The sequence below is a fragment of the Orycteropus afer genome, unplaced genomic scaffold, assembly GCF_000298275.1.
Source record: "Orycteropus afer afer isolate SDZICR_OR568_19922 unplaced genomic scaffold, OryAfe1.0 scaffold00016, whole genome shotgun sequence".
Lineage (NCBI taxonomy): Eukaryota > Metazoa > Chordata > Mammalia > Tubulidentata > Orycteropodidae > Orycteropus > Orycteropus afer.
Genome location: NW_006921603.1, coordinates 17,455,462 through 17,477,297, shown reverse-complemented (window position 1 = coordinate 17,477,297; position 21,836 = coordinate 17,455,462). Strand labels below are relative to the sequence as shown.

General features: G+C 39.5%; 1 protein-coding gene across 1 annotated transcript in view; it reads right to left on the bottom strand.

Moving 5' to 3' along the window:
• DNAJC6 (DnaJ heat shock protein family (Hsp40) member C6) overlaps positions 1-21,836 on the bottom strand; it is a 143,904-nt gene that overhangs the window by 114,558 nt on the left and 7,510 nt on the right. The gene's annotated exons all lie outside the window — the stretch shown is intronic.

Genomic DNA, 21,836 nt, shown 5'->3' with positions numbered 1-21,836 from the left:
GGGAGCTCTGGTAGCATAGTGCCTAAGGCACTTGACCGCTAACCAGAAGGCTGGCGGTTCAAACCCACCAGCCACTCCTCGGAAGGAAGATGGAGCAATCTACTTCCGTAGTGATACTGCCTCGGAAACCCAAGGAGGGGTCGCTATGAATCGGGTCCAACTCAACAGCACATAACAACAATAACAACATACTTCTGGTAAGCCTCTGCAGAGAGAGGTTTCCTCTTAGATCAGAATACAAAATTCCTGCATTAAGATATATGGGCATACACACAAAAAAAGCACTCACTTGCCCATAAGATTCTTTGAATAAAAAGGCCCCCTAGCAGCTTGGTGTGGGTGATTATTAGGAAGAATCTATGAATTCTCTTGTTAATTGTCCACAAAAGCCCTAGTGGTGACAATAGGCATGGGTGGCATGGGTATATGAGCTAAGAATGGGTGAATGCAAAGAAATCTCACAGTCACCCTGTGTCCACTCCCTGTTCCTAGAGCCACACACCAAGTCCTATCACGTCTTCCTTTAAGTAGCTCTGGAATTCATCCAACTTTTCTACACACCCACTGCTAGCTAGTACTTTAGTTCAGGCCACTTCCATCTCCTGCCTCCTACCTGCCCTGCTGATTTCTCTGCTTCCAAACAGCCTTGGACCACTTCAACTTGCTCTCCAAAGAGCAGCCAGAGAGATCTCATTAAAATGCAAATTTCACCTTATCACTCCCCTTCTTAGAAACCTTTAGGTTTGTAATAGGGTCTACAAACCCTACAAGAACAAGGAGTTGCTTTCCTCTCTAGTCTCACCTCCTACTTTCTTCTTCCATCCTCCAGCTCTTAGCTCCTGCCACAGGGCACTAGGCAGTTCCCTAATAGCCCATGTATCACTCACTTCTGGAATTCTGCACGCACTTTCCTAGGTATTCTTTGCTTTCTCAAGAGTATTCTTGTCATATTTCCTCTCCAGCAACAATTCTGCACTCATTGTGTTACATTTTGTGCTTTACCAAGGTAAAAGCCATTCAAAAAGAACTCACATTACTTATCACCTTGCCAGAGGCTGTCTGGCTTAAAGGTTTTGTACTCTGTGTTCTCCTAGTTTGTGTCAAAAAAGGTTACATCTAATATTTGCAGTTATCATATCTGCCTAGAAAATTTTACAAGTCTCATCTGAGAATACTTTTCTTCTTTTGACAGAGTTTTGTTAGTGCCTTCTCCCAAATTAACCTAAAAACAAAATACTGTTGCCATCTTGCTCTCAATTATCTAGTCTAATATGCTTTTAACAAAATTTCTTATAATGAGTGAATTAGATATGAACACAGACAAAGCCTTGGTTACTTTGGGAAATAGTTTTACTTATTTCTATTCATGTCTATGCTTCTTAGAAAAAAGGTCAAGCAAACCTGTAAATCCTTAATAATCTGCATATTCTGCCTTGAACATAATATAATCAAACACAAGGCACTATTAAAGACCAAAGCTTGGGGGAAAAAAAAATGTCAAATAGTCATAAGGAACTCTGGACCCAGGAACCTTGTGCAAAGAATTATTGCAGTTCGAATATAACAGATTTTGCAGTATTATATTAAAATTTTTAAATCATAGCCATGAAGAAATAAAACCTTAAGTCATTGTCCTAAAAATGGCATTGATGCTTTTTAAAATGCCAAGGGAGCTCTGGTAGCGTAGTGCCTAAGGCACTTGACTGCTAACCAGAAATCTGGAGGTTCAAACCACCAGCCACTCCTGGGCAGGAAGGTTGGGCAATCTACTTCCATAGTGATACCACCTCAGAAACCCAAGGAAGGGTCACTATGAGTTGGATCTGACTCAATGGCATAACAACAACAATAAGGCCACTATGTTTTCACAGAGTTAATGACTATCAGAACAACAAGGTAAAAGGACATGGGATTGAGAGACTGAAAGCTTGGGTTGGAGTCTTGGTTCTGTCACTTGCTAGTTGTGTTGTGACACTGAGTAAATCACTTAACATTTTGACCATCATTCTCCTCAGCTGTAAAATGAAGAGCATTATACCCAGCCCATGAGGAAAATTTGTAAAAATGATGTGTATGGAAGCACTTACCAAACTAAAACTAAAGCATCAATGGTTTTTATTCTTGCCAATGCCAATGAGCAATGCAATCAGGAGACAAAGCTCCTCCCAGAACTTCGGTTCTCCACCTAAGAGTATTTATTTCAACAGACTGTGATTTTGATGGTTACTGGAAGCACATTAAAAGGATTTCTGCTGAGCCTAAACTCCAGAATGTACTATTAAATTCCCACAATAAATAATCAGGCATTCGTTCTTTTTGTTTGCCTTTTTTTTTTTTTTTCAAAGAACCTCTTGGTTATGTTAAAATACTTGACATGAACAGCTGAACTAACATTACATTAACAACCAAAGTGCCCCAAACTGGAACATACACATCTGCTAATGACTGAAGGACTCCAGCCAGTTGATACACATCTGTGAGGCTCTAGTCACTGTACAAAAAGAATCTGCCATTGTTTTCAGAGCAGCTCAACACTGTGCCTTGCAACAGGACACCCTTTGAGCACTCTCCAAGTTTCTATAGGTTCCAAGTTTAGGATTCTGATGTAATCATCCAATTTACAACCCTTTCAGCAATGGAATGGATTTCAAGAGGAACAGGTGATCTGAATCTTTTTATCTCCTACTCCTAAGATCAAAACATCCCTGATATCTTATATTCAAAGCACTTCAGAAGAATTCTGAAAGAAACACTGTCAATTTAAACACTTCCAAAGGTGGGTTTAATGAAGCAAGAGAACAACATTTCATTAGGTAAACTGTCAGTCACTCTTGCAAAGACACCTAAATCAAATTCACTACTGTTGAGTCAATTCTGACCCATAGTGATCCTATAGGACAGAGTAGAACTGTCCCATATGGTTTCTAAGGGTGTAATCTTTATGGATGCAGACGGCCACATCTTTCTCCTACACAGAGGCTGATAGGTTCCAACCACTGACCTTTTGGTTAGCAGCCAAGTGCTTAACCACTGCATCATCAGGGCTCCTAAAGATACCTAAACAAAGCAGAATTTGACAAGCATGAAGGCATTTACCCCTAGCATTATTGAGGCTGTCCAAGAATAGCAAGTATTCTGCATGGGGTACATGGGGTAGGTGAGTTCCCCAGACAATGAACCTGTCTACCCTTCTATAACAAACTCCAAAATATACATAAGGTTCAAACATGACATTGGTTTATTTCTTGACTCTTTTCTGTTCTACCCCATCAGGATATTAGCATTTGCTTTTCCTTTTACCAGGAACCTCTTCCGGCTCTTTTGCATGACTAAATCCTTCTCCTTAGAAGAAGAAAAAAGAAAACAAACTTACTGCCTTGGAGTCAGAGATACTGCAGAAGTACATCATCCAATCTTCCCTCCAAGGAGTGGCTGGTGGGTTTGAACCACCAGCCTTCTGGTTAGCAGTCAAATGTCTTAGGCACTATATCACCAGAGCTCCTGTTAGAAAAGCCTACTATAAATGCTACCCGTTCAGAAAGATGTCCACATGCATCAGATCTAAAGCAGACTTTACCTCCAAAAAAAAAAAAACTCACTGCCATCGAGTTGGGTCCAACTTATAGCGACCCTCCTTGGGTTTCTGAGGCAGTATCACTACCTTCCTTCCAAGAAGTGGCTGGTGGGTTTGAACTGCCAGCCTTCTGGTTAGCAGTCAAATACTTTAGGCACTATGCCACCAGAGTTCCTAGACCCCACCTCCACCACTCTGCAATTCACCAAGTATTTGTTCTTCTGAAATATCTAGGATTCAAGTGCCCATCCTGTGGTCTACATATCCTAATATTTTTTGGTTGGAAAAGGGAGTTAACAACTGAGATGTGGCTTCTACCCATTCTAATATGTATGCATAAGCCATTCATTATATTAAGAGAAAAACAAAAGCAAAACAAATAAAAATGCAAGGCTATCAGAAAATAAAGCCCTAGTAAAATGTTTGACCAGTCAGACCCTATAATCTCTAACCAGACACAGTAAGGCTAGCAAACTGAGATCTAGCACCAGGACCTTGGACATGCTGAGAGACTACAAGGCACGAGGAAATGGAACCTAAGGCCCAACTAAATGAATAAAATATGACAGCAGGAAGATTAAGAATCCCAGCCTTGGACTGAGTCTGATGAGGAGCCAAGCCCCAACTGTGCCACACAGACATCCTGCAATATCTCTGTGCATCAGTTTCTTCAGGCAAAATAAAGCACTCCCAAGGAGCACTGCTGACAGCAAGATGGAACACAGGGGACACAACTTTTGTGAATTTCTGACTTAAGTTCATGCTCAGCACACAGGATGTAAAGCCCAGCCTTTCAACCTGGGGCTCAAAACCTGTTTAAAACAACACTTGCTACTCAGATCATAATTAGAAGTATCTGATTATTACGAGGGACACAAGAGAGGGCTTTATGAAATGCTAATGAGGAATTCTGATGTGTCTGGCATCTGAAAGGGGAGATAGCTCTGACTTCAGGCCACCAGTGCCAGAAGACTAAATGGGTGGCAGCTTCATGACCTTGTGGAAAATACTTCATCTCTCTAGAAAACTTCATCTGTAAATTGGAGGTTACTAATAGTACCTGTCTCCTAGGATTCCTAGGAGATTAAATGAGCATGTAAGCATTTAACATATGCACAGCAAATAAACAGTAAGCCCTAACAAATGACAGCTATTTGCCCAGCTTTGGTCATGTTATCAGAAGGGAGCAATCCGGAAGAAGATATCATACTTGGTAAAGCAGAATGTCAGTGAAAAGGGTAAAGAACCTCAACGAGATGAACTGACACAGTGGCTGTAACAATGAAACAATGAACTCAAGTATAACAATGATTGTGAGGATGGTGCAGGACCCAGCAGTGTTTCATTCTGCTGTACGTAGGATTGCTATGAGTCAGAACCAACTTGATGGTATAAAACAACAACAGCATTCACTCCACTGCTAACCAAAAGGTGAGTGGTTTGAACCCAGCAGTTGCTCTGTGGGAGAAAGATGCGACAGTCTGTTTCTGTAAAGATTTACAGCCTTGGAAACCCTATGGGGGCAGTTCTACTCTGTCCTATAGGGTCACTATAAGTCAAAATCAATTCAAGGGCAGTAGATTTGGTTTCAGGAGCTCTGGTGGCATAGTGCCTAAGGCATTTGACTGCTAACCAGAAGGCTGGTGGTTCAAACCCACCAGACACTCCTTAGAAGGAAGGTTGGGCAATCTACTTTCTTAGTGATACCGTCTCGGAAACCCAAGAAGGAGTCGCTAGGAGTCGGATCCAACTCAACAGCAGTGAGTGAGATTTGGTTTGGGTTCTCTTTTTATCATAATAACATGTTCATTAAATTTTTTGAATTTCAATATTTCAATAATTAATTCTATTAATTTCTCTTTATCCCAGGGATGGAGGGAGGTCCTGCTTTGCTATCCTTCATAAAATTGGAAGTTAATAAAGCTGGGAAGCTAGTGGCTATACAGTACAAAAACAGAACCTGTTTTCCTGAAGTTGGAACAGAAGGAAGGGTGGCACTGCCTGCTTTTTTTCACCTCATATCTATTCTCCCTTTCTTCTTCGTTAGGAATATAGTATTTAACTAGTCATATAGGGTGGTTATGAGTTGGAATTAACTCAATGGCAGTGGGTTGGGTTTAGTTTACTGGTGAATATTTTTTATTCCCAAAATAAAAGACTATATTTCTTTCATCTAGGAGCTAACCTATAATTAAGTTCTGACCAATGGGATATGTGTGGGAGAGTGCAACTTCTCGGATATTCCTTAAAGGGAAAAGGAATGCCCTTTCCCTTTGCCTTCACATTTCCTGGAAGACAAACGTGTTGATGAGAGCAATCCTGGACAACGAGGAAGACAGCAACACTCTAAGGATGGTGAACCAACAAGATAAAAGAGCCTGGGACCCTAATGAGTTTATTGGGAGCTGCCATTCCAGACCAGACTTTTATATGAGCAAGAAATAAACTTTCATCTTTTTAAGCTATGGTTATATTGGCCTTTGTTACACACAGCCAAACATAAAGCCATGTAGATACTCAAAACAATGTAGAGAAGGGAAAGAGAAAGGCAGAACAGGGTGAGGGTTACAATACATCCCTGGCACATAGTAGGTTCTCACAATTGCTTGCATAATTAAATAGCCTCTCCAGGACTCTAGAAAATCAAAATGAATTTGGAATACTAAGGCCAGCTCCAAGAGTGTCCGTAGGAGAATGACTAGGGAAATGAGAAGTTGAAAGACCCCATCTCATGAGGAAAGACTGGGAAAGCTAGAAGGTGAAAGGTAAGCCAAAGCCACAGGATTAGGTTTCAAGTAGCTCAAGGTGGAAAGGTGAATAGGGCTTCTCTCTTTGCACTCTAGTTTCCTCATCTGTAAAATAAATAAATAAGAGCAGAGAATCATCAATATCCTTTTAGCTATATCATGAGGGACCTATGGATCCAGAGGAATTTATGTTATAACAAAAGACAGAATGAGAACCCACCCAGATATAGCATTGAGAGACAGTGAAGGGCAGATTTTCACTGAACATCAAAAGAGGGAGTGCTGAGTCTTGGAGGTCTATGGAGTTAAAAGAGCTCTCCTAGAGACAAGTCAAGAAAGTGCGCTTTGCAGTGGACAGTCCTGGACTTGAACCCTGGCTGTTCAGTTGGCTACAAGATCCCGAACAAGTTATTCACCCTTTTAAGCTTCAGTTTTCTCATTTTAAAAATGAGGCTAGTAAAACCTAACTTGAAGGATATTGTGTTAAAAAAAGAAAGAAAGATATGTATGTCAAGCATACAGGCCAATGCTAGGCTCATAACCGTTTATGGTGCTCATCATCAGTACATAAAAAATGGAAGAAAAGGGGAAAATGTGAGGGGGGTGAGGAGTATTTGCAGTTAGAGGGCTAGAATTCGTGGACTAGGCAAGCAGTTGCACATCCAAAAGAGACTACGGCTTACCACATAATGCTGTGGGTGAAGTGTAGGCAGGATGAAAAGTCAACTGGTAGAAGGGGAAAGACAGCTGGCAGTTGGAGACTCAGGAGGAACTGGGGAAAGATTCTCATCCATACCTCCATCTGCCTGTCTGATATTTATTAAGTGTCTGTAAACAATTATAGGAGCTCTGGTGGCGTAGTGCCTAAGGCACTTGACTGCTAACCAGAAAGCTAGCAGTTCAAACCCACCAGCCACTCCTCGGAAGGAAGATTGGGCAATCTACTTCCATGGTGATACTGCCTCGGAAACCCAAGGAGGGGTCACTATGAGTCAGATTCGACTTGATGGCAGTGAGTTTTGGTTTTTATAAACAATTATAAAATGAGAAAAGTGATACAATAAGGAAAATAAAGAGTATAATCAGGGCACAGAGTAGAAGCACCTGACTCAGACTTAAAGGGTTAGATAAGGTTTCTGGAGGAAATGATATCTAAGTGGAGACCTGCATTACCCAGGGCAAAGGTGCTTGTGGGGAGGAAAGTGGGGAGAGAGAGCAAGTTGATAATATGTTCAGAGAAGGACACAGAATCATAAAACCTTTCTCACTTCCTCCTATAATTCCCATATTCTGAGTAATCACTAAGATTACCTAATCCTTTCCAGCTCTGTTGTTGTTGTTGTTGTTGTTATGTGCTGTCGAGTCGGCCCCGACTCATAGCGACCCCTCCTTGGGTTTCCGAGGCAGTATCACCCTGCACCAGCCTCATGATCCTTGCTATACCTGAGCCCATTGTTGCAGCCACTATGTCAATCCATCTATTGAGGGCCCTCCCCTTTTTTGCTGACCCTCTACTTGACCAAGCATGATATCCTTCTCCAAGGACTGGTCCCTTCTGACAAGATGACCAAAGTAGGTAAAATGAAGTCTGGCCATTCCTGCTTCCAAGGAACATTCTGGCTGCACTTCTTCCAGGACAGATTTATTCGTTCTTTTGGCAGTTCAAGGTACTTTCCACATTCTTCACCAACACCACAACTCAAAAGCATCAACTCTTCTTTGGTCTTCCTTATTCATTGTTCAACTTTCACATGTATATGAGGCAACTGAAAATACCATGGTTTGGGTTAGGCGTACCTTAGTCTTCAAGGAAACCTCTCTGCTCTTCAGCACTTGAATGAGGTCTTTTCCAATAGATTTGCCCACTCCAATATGTTATCTGATGTCATGACTGCTGCTTTCATTGGTGTTGATTGTGGAACCAAGTAATATGAATTCTTTGACAACTTCAATCTTTTCTCCATTGATCGTGATGCTGCTTATTGATCCAGTTATGAGGATTTTTGTTTTCTTTATGCTGAGATGTAATCCATACTGTAGACTGTAGTCTTTAATCTTCATCAGCAAGTGCTTTAACTCATCCTCACTCTCAGCAAGCAAATTTGTGTCATCTGAATATGGCAGGTTGTTAATGCAGTAGGCATTAACAGTAGGCCACCACTTGTCTGTCAGTTTGTCATACTGAGGTGGCTTCTGTATTGCTGTGAGGCTGGAGGCTATGCCACCGGTATTTCAAATACCAGCAGCATCACCCTTGGTGGACAGGTTTCAGTGGATCTTCCAGACTAAGACAGACTAGGAAGAAGGAAGAGGCCACCTACTTCTCAAAGAACTGGCCAGTGAAAACCTTATGAATAGCAGTGAAACACTGTCTGATATATTACTGGAAAAGTTTATGAATAGCCCTGAACTTTATATATAGATAAGATAAAAAAGGATATAGTCCAAAAAGTTAACAAGGTCATCAATGGGAAGCAGGTTTATTAGTTAGTTACCTTAGTTTTGAGTTTTTCTGTATTTTCTTAATAGTTTTACCCTGAATATGTATTACCTACATAATAAAGAGTAATTAAGTTCATTTTCAACAATTCCTAAAGCATCAACATTTAACACCAGTTTTAGCAAACCAGAATCACCATTTCTCATGAGACTGCAGAAGATTCAGAAGTTTAAAATACCCAGTTTTGTTGGCCAGGATGTGGGAAAACAGGTACTCTCCTACACCATTGGTAGGAATTTAAGTTGGTTCAAGGTTCCTAACAGCATTCTGGCAAGATCTATCACAATGCCAAGTGCAAATACTCTTTTTCCTAACAATTCCACATCTAGGAATTTATCCTACAGGTATATCACAATACAATATACAAAATATATGTGCAAAGATATTTACTGCCTATCAATACAGCAATTGACAGTAGAATTCAAGGCAGTCATTAGAGAAAATGAAAAAAATCTCTAGGTATTAATGTAGAAAGTTATGCAAGACAATGTTAAGTACAAACTCAAGCTATATAACGGCACATATAGAAGGATTCCGCGATACACAAGTATACATATTTATGAATGTGTGCCTATGCATGTATAGGTTTATAAGCATCTGCATATGTCTATGTGGTTGTGTATAAACTGGTATATGCACAGAAAAGAAATTTAAGTATATACAAGAAGCAATTAATATTAATTATATTTGGGGAGTAGGATCAGAAGCTGAGGAGAAAGGAAATGGATTCTTTTTTTTTTCATTTTTATACCATTTTATGAATTGTTTAAAATTTTATTATGAAAATGTATCATGGCTATAAATTGAAACTGTTTTTTTCTTTTGTTTTTCAAAGCCCAACTCTCATGCAATGGCTTGAAAACAAAGCAACATATGAAAGAGAACCTTCTGTTACAAGTGCAAATGCTCACAAAACAAGTCAGTATGTGAAAGCTTTCCAGCCTCTGGGTGCCATGGAGAGGAAAAACAAAGACAGTTCTCCCCTGCCACATTCAGAGACAAAGCCAGGATAATATCCTGTTAGGGGATTTTAGTAGCTAGATTTTAAGATCAATAAAGTGAAGTGCTACTATGTACTTTGCAAGGCAACCTAAACCAATTTCTTTGACAGTTAAAACTCAATTTTTTGTGTTCTATTCCTTTAGCTTGTCTCCATCCTAAAGGAACCGATACTTCTTGGTCACCAGGTACCCAAGATCTCAGCTCTCTCCTTTGAAATTTCTATCATGCCCCAATATGTCAGAAGACCTGAGGTCTGGTACTAGTTTGGCTGCATATAAACTCATTTAACCTAACAGAGGATCTCACTGAAAATATTTTGTTAATGCTACATACTTCACTAGACAATTTTAAGAATGCAATTAAAAACAGTTTCCATTGAGTCAATTTTGACTCATGGTGACTCCATGCATGTCAGAGTAGAATTGTTCTCATAGAGTTTTCAATGGCTTATTTTTGCAAAGAAAACCACCAGGGCTTTCTTCCAAGGTGTCTCTGGGTAGACTAGAATAATCAAGCACACTTATCAGTTTGTACTACCCAGGAACTTAAGAATTCAATATAAAACGGTATAAAAAGGCATGTTGCCAACACCAAGATGCTGTGAAAATGTAAGTTGATTTGACCTGGAGAAAAAAAAAAAAAAAGGTAATGACAGACCCATAATGTTGAAGAGCTGCCTCAAATTCATTCTCAAGGCAAGCAGCTGAAACAGTCTCTTAAAAATTCAACTCAATGGGAGAAAGAAAGGCTGCTTACACACCGGGAGACAGCTCAGGGGGCAGGAGGGCATGGAGGGATGGACATAGCAAAGAGGTAATTATCGGGAGGAAGTGGGAGGGGAACTGTTGCATTGTGGTAAATTGTGGTCAATGTCATGAGACAAAGTGTATGTGAACTGCTGTATGGAAAGTGAATTTGCTCTGTAAATCTTCACCCAAATCACAATAAAATAAATAAATAAATAAATAAAATTCAACTCAGACCTCACTTGCTAACATTGCCTCCTATCTCACTAAGCACCAGATACATACTCCTCTCTCTACTTTATCCACAGTAGTGTTCCATTGTTATCTATAAAGTTTTCATAAGCTAGACAATGAAAAAGGAAGACAGACATGTTCACACTATGGTGTAGGTGAAGAATATTGAATATACTGTGAACTGTCAGAAGAATAAACAAATCAATCATGGAAGATACAGAGACAGAATGAATGTTCCTTAAAAGTGAGGATGGCGAGACTTAAGCTCATCATTTTGGGTGCATCATCAGGAAAGACCAACCTAGAGAAGGACATATCATGTTTGATATGGTAGAGGATCAATGAAACCCTCAGTAAGATGGATTAACACAATAATTGCAATAATGGACTCAAACATATTAACGATTATGAAAATGGTGCAGGACTAGACAACGTTTCATTCTGATTTGATTATATAGAAGGTCATCATGAGTTGGAGCCAACTTCATAGCAACTTATAACAAATACTTGAAATGCTGTATAGCAGCTTGCTTTTTTTTTTTTTCCTGTTTGCTTCCGTTCTTTAAGGTATCAGTTCAAATGTTACCAGCTCAGAAGGCCTTTCCTGACCAAGCTCTGTAAAACAGGCCTCCCTCCTAACTTCCCCCACTGCCACCATAAGTTATTTTCGCATCACTATGGGAGCTCTGGTAGCATAGTGCCTAAGGTATTTGACTGCTAACCAGAAGGCTGGTGGTTCAAACCTACCAGCCACTCCTTAGAAGAAGGTTGGGCAATCTACTTCCATAGTGATACTGCCTCGGACACCCAAGGAGGGGTCGCCATGAGTAGGGGCCGACTCCACAAAAATGGGTTTATCTCTCCATAGCATACACCATAATTATGGATCTTTGTTTACTCGGTTACAGTACATCTGTTGCACTATAATGTAAGCTTCTAAGAGCTGAAGGCTTGTCTGTGTATCCCCTATGCCTAGAACAGTGCCGGCACACAGTAGGCAGTCTGGAGATATAAAGTGAACTGATGAAGGGTTAGAGTTGGCAAAGTGCTTTCATGTATGTTCTTACATGTCACCTCACCTGTGAAACAGGCAGTCAGAATGCTTTCTCATTTCAACAACCTGCCCAAATAGGTTGCAACTTGTAAACGACCAAAAAAAAAACCTAAACTCACTGCCATCAAGTAGATTTGACTCATAGCAACCTCTCCTTGGGTTTCCAAGGAGGTACTGGGCATAGAGATACTACCATAGAGATACTACCTCGGATACCCAAGGAGGGGACACTGAGTCAAATCAACTCGATGGCAGTTAGTTTTTGTTTTGTTTTGTTTTGTTTTTGTCATTTACAAGCTGTGAGCTATTTGGGCAGGTCATTGAAATGAGAAAAATCATTCTGACTGCCTATTTCACAGATGAGGTGACATGTAAGAATGTACAAAGCCAAAGCTTATTTCTATGATTTCTGACTCATGATTCCCTAGTACCCACACTGCTCAATATTATCCACACATTTAGACTTGGAAGGGTTTTCTGATAGCAATTTATCTAGGCTTCAGCAATTGTTGTTGTTGTTATGTGCCACCGAGTCAGACCTGACTCACAGTGACCCCTCGAGTTTCTGAGGCAGTATCAGTACGGTAGTAGATTGCCCAACCTTCCTTCCGGGGAGTGGCTGGTGGGTTTGAACTGCCAGCCTTCTGGTTAGCAGTCAAGTGCCTTAGGCACTACATACCAGAGCTCGTTATAGGAGCTTATAGCAGAGGAGAAAGATCTTTCTTGCAAGGGTGAGATGGGAGAAATGAGGGGAAGGGGGCATGGTGAGCTATTATTATCCTACCCTCCCTAGTTGCGAATCAGTAGTTAAAATTATTTTCTTCATCTAAATGAAACATAGCTACCTCTGGGATAGAGGCTTATGAAACTTCCCATCATTAAGTCACAATGTGAAACACTATGCTAATTGAAACAGCAAGTGAAATTTTAGGTAGGTCAGATGCAATTACCCAAATTGGAAAATGACACCAGTGTTCACACCTCATGGACCACATGCAGCAGGCTGGGATCTAAGTCATACATGCATACACACCCCAAAACTAGTCATTCACACACTTTCCCATGGCATCTGTCTCCAAGTCGCCCGAATATGCTGACTCACTGGGGAAGTGGAAAGAGAGGAGACAGGAGAGGGGAGCAGAAGAGCTACCAGAGCCAAAAGATGAGCAAGAGAGGGATCATGGAGAAGATGGGATGGAGGGGAAAAGAAAGACAAGGAGAAGAGAAGGAAGGAGGATGAGAGTGGAGGGAGAAACTGCAAGAAAGGGCATGGAGAAATGAGTACTTCCATCTGCTAAGATTTTTGCTGCAGTACTCAAGTGGTCAAATGTTAGTACAAGGCAGTTGAAAATTCATGGTGTCAGAGTTTTTTTCAGGTGATCATCTGTTTCCATGTGGTTATGAGTTCAGCTGCTAACCCAAGAGTCAGAGATTTGAACCCACCACCCACTCCACAGGAGAAAGATGTGGCAGTCTGCTCAAGTAAAGATTTACAGTTTGGAAAGCCTATGGGGCAGTTCTACCCTGTCCTACAGGGTCACTATGAGTTGACTTTATGTCAATAGGTTTGTTTTTCTGGATTTTGTTTGTTTCCATAGAGACAGAGAATTTCTGCTTTCAATAATCATCTTGCAAGTTTTTCTGGTATTTGAGCTGTTTTGCTGTGCCTCTGTGTAGGCAGGGAACCAGAGCCCAGGGCTTACCCAGTGAGAATGGCAGAGGGCCATCCTACACCATCCTGGACTCTGGTCACAGTCCTGGACTCAGTCCAATGCCACAGACCTTGGTTCTAGCATTTCTACCCATTACCTGACCCCTCCTCCAGGCAAACACACAGACTGCTCCTGCCTCCCACCCCTCCCAAGCACTTTGGTGGAGATCTACATAGTCTAACAGGCAGCCTACTAAAAAGATGAAAGCCTGGAGAAGGCTTATGCCTAAGTGACAATGTACTCAGCTCTTCCACAAACATATTCATAGTGTGTCTGATGTATAGAAAACCAGTTGTTCACATTTATCTCCTAACTTCCTGTCATCCCCCTCTACTTTACACCCCGCATCTGGTCACCTATCAGAATCTGTCTGTTCACCTGTGCAATGCTTCCCAAAGCTGCCTCTTTCAGCTCCACTGGCACTTCCCTCTTGGTTAGGCCTTAACTATTTCTCAAGGAAATAATGAAACCTATCTACCAGTTGCCATCAAGTTGATTCCCCATGTGTGTCAGAGCACAACTATACTCCATAGGGTTTTCAGAAGTAGATTGCCAGGACTTTCTTCTGAGAGGCCTCTGGGAGGACTCAAACCTCCAACCTTTAGCAGTAACATTTGTACTACCCAGGGACTCCCATCAGCTACTTGCTGTTAAGTTGCTATTGAGTCGATTTTGACTCATAGTGACCTCATTCACTACCTCTTAATTGTTCACCCTATTCTCCAGGCTCAAGGTATTTCATTCAGCACAAGCCCCTATCCTACTAAAGCAGAAATTCCTGGCTCCCAGGAATATGTATTTATAACTAGCATCTCAGGTAACTGGATACAGCTATAAAACACTCAGGAAGCACAGCTGGGATCCATCCTCCAGAAAGCTGCAAATCAAACCCAGAATTCATACCACATATAAAGATGAATTAATTATTGGTACACTTACTTTTTTTTTTTTTAAGAAATTAAAACTAAAACATTTTGCGGGCTCTAAAACTACTATATGGGGGTGGTAATGGTTCAGTGGTAAAATTCTCACCTTCTGTTTGGGAGACCCAGGTTCAATCCCTGTCAATGTGCCCCATGCACAGCTACCACTCATCTGTCAGTGAGGGTTGCATGTTGCTGAACAGGTTTCAGCAGAGCTTCCAGACTAAAATGGACTGGAAAGAAAGGCCTCACAATCTATTTCCAAAAATCAGCCAATGAAAACCGTACAGATCACAACAGTCCAATCTGCAACCAACCACAAGATGGTGTAGGACCAGATAGCATTGTGTATCACTGTGAGCAGGTTGCCATGAATCAGGGGCCAACTCAAGGTCAGCTAACAAAGACAAAAGTACTATTGGTCCTACTCCCTGTGCCTAATGAATAAGTTGTCCTGCCATATCTTCCCCATCATCCCCAAATCTTCAGTGACCTCTCACTGCCAAGAGAATTAAGTCCAATACCCTCAGTATGGCATTCAAGGGTCAATGTATCTCCAGCAATTCTAACCAACCTGGTCTGTAGCTTCAACATCTATATGTGGTTCTCTCAATACACCCTAAATCCTTATACCTTTGCTTTCATCCCCAAACAATTCTCCTCTCCTTCTCCATATACTTATTTCTGACTCAAATATTACCTTCTATTGTAGCCTTCCCTCCAGATTCTCCAGGTTAAAATGATGACTCCTTCTACACCTGCATAGTATTTTATATGTCTATCAATATACCACTTACTCATCCTGCCTTTTACCAAATATTCCCAATTCTAATGTGCAGTTCTTGCACAGCATAACATGTCTAAAGTTAGGAAGCAGCTTATAATCTATGACAAACCAGCTTGCCAGCTTCCAGGTAGAGCACTATGCCACAAGGTGCCAAAAGTAATTTCTGCACATACAAACTCAACACTGCACAGAAAATACTGAGTTTTCTGACTGTTTCTACTAAGGTGTTATTTGCATTGCTAACGCCACACACAGTTGAATTTTAATGTAAAATTCCTATCCCTAATACCTTTGAAAATTATGCTCTGATGCATTATTGAAATTAAAGCATATTTTGGACCTATACAGTGGTCTGTGAGATGTCAGGTAATCCAATTAAAGGTAACAGAAATCCCCAGCTCTCTTGCTACATGGCATAAAATTTCCTAATTCCTTGGACCGTGAAGGACTTCTTCCTCATACAGTGAGCTGCACTGTTAAAAGTGCTAAGTAACTTTCAAGAGAAGCTGTTTAGTATACAATAACTATAATTTAGTGGGTATTTTTTTGTAAGTTATAAGTTTTGCTGACAAGAAAAATGCACAAACTAAATCCAGGATTATTCAATCCACTTCAAAATTATAGATTATTTCCAAAAGGAGTTCAAAGTGGCAAGCACAAGTATGAAGAGCAGAAGTTACACACATCTTCAAATGGCTGAAGGTGATTCAAAGAATTTTTAATATTAAATCTGAAAATGGCTAAGATTCAACTTTGTGATACTGATAAAGGAACACAGATGTATAGATAAAAGTTGTCTATTGTTCGTTTGCAAAAAATGTGTGTGTGTGTGTGTGTGTGTGTATGTATTTAGAGTTTCTTTCTTCTACAGAAACAAAAAAATTACCTTGATGATGAATCATAAAACAGATAGCATTTTTTGGTGAAAAAAAGCAATGCTTTAGTAAATTAATTACTTCTTCACATTTCTGCATGAGACAGAAAACTCTTAGAGGTGTGAGACTATGTATTAATCATCTTTCTCTCCTTTCTGGTGTCCTTGCATATGACAAATGTTCTTTATTGAATTGGTCAAACATTCTACCAACAGTTTCATTCCTTTCAAGCCTGGCCTAATTTCTGTTAAAATGTAGCTCAGTGCTTGTTTTTAGGTTTGCATGGGCACGTTTCATTATATATGCCCTTTTTTAAAATTCAAAATCCATTCATGCTTTTAGTCATTCAACAAGTATTTATCAAGCTCTAATATGTGCCAACCATTGACGAGAATACAAAGGTGAATAACACACAGCCTTGCTCTGAACTTCATTTACAGTCAAATAAGAAAGAAAGGACAGACAACATATCACAATTCAATGTACTGAGTGCTATTACAGGGAGTATAGGCTTTTGTAGAAGCATGGAGCATAATTACCTCACACAGCCTAGAGAGTTAAGTAACATCTAAGCCAAGTCCTATAGAATAAGTAGAAGATTACCTACAAAAGTAGACATTTAGATGACTATAGGATGAAGGCAAGGACTTCTGGTGGCATAGTGCCTAAAGCATTTGACTGCTAACCAGAAGGTTGGTGGTTCAAACCCACCAGCCACTCCACAGTAAAGATTTACCACTTCAGAAACTCAAAGGGGGTTGCTATGAGTCAGAATCAACTCAATGGCAGTGAGGTTTTTTTTTTTTTTTTTTTTTTTAAGAATGAGGTCAGTGGTGGTTCTCACCTTCCAAGCGGAAGGTCTAAGATCAATTTCTGCCCAATGCTCCTCAAGCGCAACCACCATCCATCTGTCAGTGGAGGCTTGCCTGTTGCTATGATGCTGAACAGCTTTCAGCAGAGCTTCCAGACTGAAACAGACTAGGAAGAAAGGCCTGGAGATCAACTTCCAAAAATTAGCCAGTGAAAACACTATGGATAACAATGGTCTGATCTCATTGTGCATGGAGTCACCATGAGTCAGGGCCAACTTGATGGCAGCTAACAACAATAAAAAGACAGCTATGGGACAGGTTGACTGAAGCTCAGGGAATAGTGTGTGCAAAAGCACAGAGCTTGGGGTTAGTGGGAAGAAGACTCACCAGTGAGAAAATTACAAGAAATTCTATTGGGCTGGCTTGCAGAGGTACTACAGAGGGTTTCTTAGGTCCAGTTAGGAACAACCTGGACTTTATCCTAAGAGCAGTTGGGACACATTTTCATTGGCAAGGTACTGTTTCATAAGTTTATAAAGCTGTACCAATTATATTGTTCTCTCAGTGTTATATCAGGGTTTAATCAGCCTTCCTCAATGCTAGTTTTGCTATTTCCTTCATTTCCAACACTTAAAAAAAAAAATTCTTTATGTTATATTTCGGTCAAGAGGAAATACTTGTTTTGTTTCATGAAATTCAAACTGAAAAGCAACTGTATCCATTTTAGTTCTCTCAAACACTCCTATTTGTGCTTGTGTGAGAGAAACAAGCAAATAAAAAATTTACTACTAAGTTCTTCACTTACATTCTTATGAGCATTTTTCTACAATATTTTAATCAACATAGAATGAGTAGAGCCTGTGTGACTACAGATAATTTGTTTAACCTTTCTGAGCCTCTGTTTATTCATCTGTAAGAGAATGTAATCATTACCTTATACAATTCTTGTGAGGCTTCAATAAGATACTGTCTGTACAATGTTTAGCACATTTGGACTATAATCATTAAATTGCAGCTATTTTTTGTCATTAAGCATTACTGATCAATAGACACACATATACATGACTATTGTTTTTGTAGTGTTTGAGTCCATTTTGACTCATAGCAACCCCACGTGATAAAGCTGAACTGTCTCATAGTATTTTCTTGGCTGTAATCTTTACAGAAGCAGATCACCGTGTGTTTCTCCCATGGAGCTGCAAAGTAGGTTTAAACTACCAATCTTTCAGTAAGCAGCTTAGTGCTTAACAGTTGGACCACCAGGGCTCCTCATACACACAGTTACAACTTGGAGTTTATATTTTATTACAATTTTAGAAAATGATAATAATTATATGTAAGATAAAGCCAAAAGGGAAGAATATGTTCAGCATTACTCCAGCTGAAAGAACTGAAGAAAAAGTTCAATCCTTGAGCAATACTGAAGGATTCAATGGGCAAAATATTGAATGGCACAGGAAACATCAAAAGATGAGAGGAACACACAGTCACTGTACCAAAAAGAACTGGTCAATATTCAACCATTTCAGAGGTAGCATACAATCACGAACCCGATGATACTGAAGAAGTCCAAGCTGCACTGAAGGCACTGATGAAAACAAATTCCAGGACTTGACTAAAAACCAATTGAGATGTTTCAACAAACAGATGCAATGCTGGAAGGGTTTATTTATCTATACCAAGACGTTTAGAAGATAGCTACCTGGACAACTGACTGTAAGAGACCCATATTTGTGCCCATTTCAAAAAAAGTGATCTAGTGGAATGTGGAAATTGTATCATTGAATTATATCGAACAATTATAATTAATATCACACAAAAGCAAGCTTTACTAAAGATAAATTCTTTATGTTATATTTCAGTCAAGAGGAAATACTTGTTTTGTTTCATGAAATTCAAACTGAAAAATTCTTTATGTTATATTTCGGTTTACATCAATGGAACTGCCAAAATTTAAGTTGGATTCATGGTCATGGAACAGGGCATGGAATGAGGAGTATCATTGCTAATGCCAGATGGATCAGACAATAAGAAAGATGTTTACCTGTGCTTTATAGACTATGCAAAGGTATTTAACTGTGTGGATCATAACAAATTATGGATAACATTGTGAAGAATGGGAATTCCAGAACACTTAATTGTGCTCATGTGGAACCTATACATAGACCAAGAAGTGGTCTTTTGAACAGAACAAGGGATATGCATGGTTTAAAATCAGAAATGGTCTGTGTCAGGGCTATATCTTTTCACCATCCTCATTCAATCTGCATGCTGAGCAAATAATCCAAGAAGCTAGACTATACAAAGAAGAAGACAGCATCAGAAGCAGAGGAAGATTCATTAACAACTTGCAATATGCAGATGATATAACCTTGCTTACTGAAAGTGAAGAAGACTAGAAGCATTTATTGATAAAGATCAAAGACTAGAGCCTTCAGTATGGACTACCCTTCAACATAAAGAAACCAAAAACCTCATGACTGAACCAGTAAACAACATCACAATGAAGAGAGAAAAGATTGGAGTTGTCAAGGATTTTGTTTCACTTGGATCCATAATCAATGCCCACAGAAGCAGCAGTCAAGAAATCAAACAACGTATTGCATTGAGCAAATGCACAAGACCTCGTTAAAGTGTGCAAAAGCAAAGATGTCACTTTGAGGACTAAGGTGTGCCTGATGGTGTTTTCGATCACCTCAAATGCATGCAAAAGCTGAACAATGAATTAGGAAGACCAAAGAAGAACCGATGCATTTGAATTACAGTGTTAATGAAGAATACTGAATATACCAAGGACTACCAGAAGAATGAAAAAATCTTTCTTGGAAAGTAGCAGAATGCTCCTTAGAAATGAGGATGATAAGACTTCATCTTGTTTACTTTGGAAGTGTTAGCAGGAGGGACAAGTCTCTGGAAAAGCACAACATGCTTGGGAAAGTATAAAACCAAACTAAACCAAACCCACTGCCATCGAATCGTTTCCAATTCATAGCCCCCACTGGGTTTTCAAGGTTGTTGCCCCATCTTCCTTCCATGGAGTGGCTGGTGGGTTTAAACTGCCAACCTTCTGGTTAACAGTCAAATGCCTTAGGCACTGTACCATCAGAGCTCCTTATAGGGTCAGCAAAAAAGAGGAGGCACCTCAAAGAAATGGCTGACATAGTGGCTACAACAATGGACTCAAGCATAGCAACAACTGTGAGGATGGTGCGGGACCAGGCATTGTTTCATTCTGTTGTGTGTGGGGTCAATAAGAATCAAAACCAACTCCAGAGCACCTAACAATGACAACATATATATATATATACATAATACATATGCATGTATGTATACATACACACACATATATATGTGTATCCTTCCAAAAACTTTCAAGAGGGGTTATCTCTGAGGCAAGGGCCTAAAGAATTAGGCAGATGATAAGACACATATTTTAATTTTTTATCTTATTCCTTTCGGTAATTTTAATTTTTTTAACCAAAAGCATGGAAAATCTTTAAATTAAAATTAATGAAAAATCCATTACACAAAATAAAAAATAATTTATTCTCAAAGTTTACATGATTATATGGAAATCACTCCATACAGGAAAAAAAAAAAAAAAAATGAAGAGCTTAGATTTGATTAGCCTTGAAAAGAAAAAAAAAAAAAAAAAATGAAGAGCTTAGATTTGATTAGCCTTGAAAAGAGGAGAACTAGGCTAGGAAGAGATTGGAAAAAAAAAAAAAAATCTGCTCTTACATTTTCAAGGGGTTGCCATATGGAAGAAGGATCGGACTTATTTTGTATCTTGAGAGGAGAAATAGGCCAACTGGTAAGGTTACAGGAAGGCTAATAATTGCCAGAATAAAAAAAGGATCCTACACTGAGCACAGCTGCCCAAAAGTACTTCCTATTGAGGTGGTAAGGGCCCTGTAACAGTTGTTTATCATAGGCTACCAGGCCATCTTGCACAGATTTGGGTAAGGGATTCCCCTTCTAAGTCTGTGAAACCTGGTAGTCTCCAGGTATTTGAAATCTGACAATCAGATTGACATATCTTACTCCAATATCCAGTAGCTAGTGAATCCTTAAATGGTTATCAAAACATTCAAACTATCGTGGTATTTGTTGCAATTGAGTTGATTTCAACTCATGGCTACATATTAAACAAGTCAGATAAATCACCTTTGCCTTCAGCTTTCAAGACATTTAAATAGGCAGCTAATCCTAAATAAGGATTTACCAATTGCCATTGAGTGAACTCTGACTCGTGGTGACCCCAAGCGTTGCCAAGTAGAACTGCATCCACAAGGTTTTCAAAGCTGTGATCTTTTGGAAGCCTATCACCAGGCCTGGAGTTCAAACTTTAGTTAGTAGTCAAGGGCTTAACCATTTGTGCCATCTAGGACTCCTAAGTAAGGATTACAAGTATATATACATTTATAGTATTTCAATGAAGTATGAAGATATTCAAATAAATACTTCACAATGTTAAAGCTTGGCTCAAAATCTGAAGGTTATATTTAAACCTAAACTAGAATAGCATTTGTTAAAGACAATTTTTATTTTCAATTATGCTCACATAAAACATGTAAAAGATTTTAGCATTCTTGTGATCTTAGGATTTTTAAATTCCAATAAAATCTCTTTCCAGATTGGACTACTATTTTTATGGTTTGTCTTTATGAACCTGGTAAATTAAGTCTAATATCAGCATATAGCATATATCGTTTTATTGTGCTTCACTTTATTGTTCTTTGTAGACATGTGTGTTTTACAAATTGGAGGTTTGGAAAATCTGGAGGAAATGGACAGTTTTCTAGAAACACACCACTTACCTAAACTAACACAGACTGAAGTGAAAAATTTGAACAGGCCCATCACAAAA